We start from the raw sequence: 4205 nt of genomic DNA, 5'->3' as shown, positions 1-4205 counted from the left end.
CTTTTTTTTTTGCCTGCTTTTGTTGCATTCTATGACAAGATTCTTGATAATTGTATCCGCTCACCAACACCAACCCTGCCATCACTTACCAAAATGTAAATCTAAGTGTTATGTAATGCATGGCATGAAGACCTGTGGTTCATTTCAAACTAAAGTGTACTATATCTGTTGTATTGTGACAAATAACATTTGATTCATTGACGGCTCACAGTAAAGACTAGTTGAGCTGTCTTGTGGGTTGACAGAAATACTTTGGGTTGACAGAAATACTTTCCCTAAAACCTCAAGTAAATGTTAACTGCAAAGTTGTCTTACCTGGCGGAAGTATATAATGAGAAAGTATATAATCTATATTTGTTGTTTGCAAACTTGGCCCTGAAATGAGCAACAGCCGTACAGAACCATCACTAGAACTGCACTTTAGAGGGAAAATTCCTCACTTGCTAGATGTGCAATTAAAGGACCAGATGCGCAATTAAAGGGGAATTACAGTCAAAAATCTAAAAGTGTTATTTTTCTTCCAAACCTAAAAAAAATGGTCTTCTAATGTGATTTAAGCATTGACATTGACTCAGGACATCCAATTATGTTGTTTCTCTACGAACAATTGGAATTTGAGAGTGAAAACCCCCAAAAATCTAAAAACAAAAAATAAAACTGAAAAACTAAATTGGGGGAAAATATACAACATAATATTTGGGTAAGAAATCACAGATTTTATAGAGCTGATTTTTTTTACCAGGTATAACGACAGAAAACAGTGCCCCACTGTCTTGTACACTTAAGGATCCGGGAAAGCAGAGAAGAATGTGCCTATTTGAAATCTAGGAAAAAATGTGTTGCTCGTGATATGTTGCAATTTTTTTTTAAAGTAGCTCTCATGCTAGAGAAGTTGGAGACCCCTGGTGTAGTGTCATATCTGCCACTGATTAATGACTGCTCGTGTGCGTGTGAGAGAGTATGTGTTTGTTGGAAGTGGGCAAGGACTCCGTGTTCTTTTGTAGTGAAAGCTTGTGCGTGTTACTCTCCTCATGATTGCTTCCAGATAGGTTGAGAATATCAATCCCTCCTCTCTTTTTCCCCTCCCTCCTCTCTTTTTTTAATTCTCCCTCTTTCCCTCTCCCCTGCTTTCATCTGAGAGTGTTCCAGAAGCCTGTAGTCAATTGTCATACTTGAGTAGAAGTAAAGATACCTTAATAGAAAATGACTCAAGTAAAAGTGAAATTCACCCAGTAAAATACTGCTTAAGTAAAAGTCTAAAAGTATTTTGTTTTAAATATACTTAAGTATCAAAAGTAAATATAACTGCTAAAATATACTTAAGTATCAAAGTAAAAGTATAAATCATTTGTTATTCCTTATATCAAGCCAACAAGCACCATTTTTCTTTTTTTTCTGTTTTATTTATGGATAGTGTTGGGCGCACTCCAACACTCAGACATCATTTCACAAATAAAAGCATTTATCTTTAGTGAGTCCGCCAGATCAAAGGCAGTAGGGATGACTAGGGATGTTCTCTTCATAAGTGTGTGAATTAGACCCTTTTCCTGTCCTGTTAAGCATTCAAAATGTATTGAGTACTTTTGGGTGTCAGGGAAAATGTATGGAGTAAAAAGTAAATAGTTTTCTTTAGGAATGTAGTGAAGTAAAAGTTGTCAAAAATCTATATTGTTAAGTAAAGTACAGATACTCAAAAAACAACTTACGTAGTACTTTAAAGTATTTTTACTTAAGTACTTTACACCACTGGTGTGTGTAGATTGTGAGTGGGTGTAGATTGTGAGTGGGTGTAGATTGTGAGTGGGTGTAGATTGTGAGTGGGTGTAGTGGATTTGATAGTGGTGTGGGTTGGTGGTTGTGTTTATGTATTTATTTTGTGTGTTTGTGTGTCCCCTTTCTCTTCAGGAAGTGGGGGAAGCTACGTGATGTGGTTGACAGGAAGTACTAAACCATCCGATCCACACTACCTCTTTCCTGACCTCTCTCTTTCTCCCTCTCTCTTTCTCTGTCTCTCTCCCTGTCCCGCTTTCTCTCTCTCACACACACACACACACACACACAACCTCCCTTCTGACGTTTCTCACACAAACATGCTCTCTCTCCTCTCCACTCATCCTCTCCATTCTCTTTGTATCTCCTTTCTACCCTGCCAAGCTCTTCTATCCTCCCTCACTCTCATCTCTTCAATTATCCAATTATTACCTGATGTGTCTGCCTGCCTGTCTTTCTCCTCTCCTCTCTTCTCCCATCCTCGTCTCGTCTCTGCTCCTCTCCTCTCTTGTCCTCTCCCCTCCTCGTCTCGTCTCTGCTCCTCTCTTTTTCTTTACCCTCTCCTGTCCTCTCATGTTTCCCTTCTGTCCTTCCTAGACCTTAACATGTGTACACACAGACACACACCCACACAGTCACACACAGACACACACACACACATGGTTTTGATAACAAGGAGAGAGAAAAAGAAAAACAGAGAGTCAGTGTTGCCAGTAGGTTTTACAACAGAGCTGTGACTCTCTGCTCTGGAATCTGTTCCTTCTCTGTTGCACAACAAGCGAGAAATAACGTAGAGAGTGAGTGAGGGAGGAGGGAAAAGTTCCTCTCCATCTCTGTATAGAGGTTATGTGGGGAACAGGGAGACAGACAGTCACGAAGGTTCTGAAAGCAGTAAGTATCAGTATGTTCGGCGGGACAGACCGACAGGCTGTGTTTTGATTCTAGAAGCCTTGTTGTCATGGGAGATGCTATAGAGGGAGGGGCCACAGAGAGAGTATATAAAAGAGGTCCTTCAACTCCAGACTATCTGGTCATCCTGTTAGCTAAAGCATCAGTCTTACCAGGATACTAGCTAACTTCTACTGCTACTACTACTACTACTACTACTACTACTACTACCACCATTACCACTGCTGCTACTGCTGCTACTACTACTACTACTACTACTACTACTACTACTACCACCACCATTACCGCTGCTGCTGCTGCTACTACTACTACTACTACTACTACTACTACTACTACCACTACTACTACTACCACCATTACCACTACTGCTGCTACTGCTGCTGCTGCTGCTGCTACTACTACTACTACTACTACCACTACTACTACTACCACCATTACCACTGCTGCTACTGCTGCTACTACTACTACCACTACTACTACTACCACCATTACCACTACTGCTGCTACTGCTGCTGCTGCTACTACTACTACTACTACTACTACTACTACTACTACTACCACTACCACTACTACCACCATTACCACTGCTGCTACTGCTGCTACTACTACTACTACTACCACTACTACTACTACCACCATTACCACTACTGCTGCTACTGCTGCTGCTGCTACTACTACTACTACTACTACTACTACCACCATTACCACTGCTGCTGCTACTACTACTACTACTACTACTACTACTACTACTACCACCATTACCACTGCTGCTGCTACTACTACTACTACTACTACTACTACTACTACCACTACTACTACTACTACTACTACCACCATTACCACTGCTGCTACTGCTGCTACTACTACTACTACTACTACTACCACCACCACCATTACCACTGCTGCTGCTACTGCTACTACTACTACTACTACTACTACCACCATTACCACTGCTGCTACTGCTGCTACTGCTACTACTACTACCACCATTACCACTGCTGCTACTGCTGCTACTGCTACTACTACCACTACTACTACTACTACTACTACCACCATTACCACTGCTGCTGCTACTGCTACTACTACTACTACTACTACTACTACCACCATTACCACTGCTGCTGCTACTACTACTACTACTACTACTACTACTACCACCATTACCACTGCTGCTGCTACTACTACTACTACTACTACTACTACTACCACTACTACTACTACTACTACTACCACCATTACCACTGCTGCTACTGCTGCTACTACTACTACTACTACTACTACCACCACCACCATTACCACTGCTGCTGCTACTGCTACTACTACTACTACCACTACTACTACTACTACTACTACCACCATTACCACTGCTGCTGCTACTGCTACTACTACTACTACTACTACTACTACCACCATTACCACTGCTACTGCTACTGCTACTACTACTACTACTACTACTGCTACTACCACCATTACCGCTGCTGCTGCTGCTACTACTACTACTACTACTACTGCTATTACTACTACTA

Source organism: Salmo salar, chromosome 11 (assembly GCF_965601325.2).
Source record: "Salmo salar chromosome 11, fSalSal1, whole genome shotgun sequence".
In the NCBI taxonomy this organism is placed as follows: domain Eukaryota; kingdom Metazoa; phylum Chordata; class Actinopteri; order Salmoniformes; family Salmonidae; genus Salmo; species Salmo salar.
Note: the sequence above shows the minus strand (reverse complement) of the source record.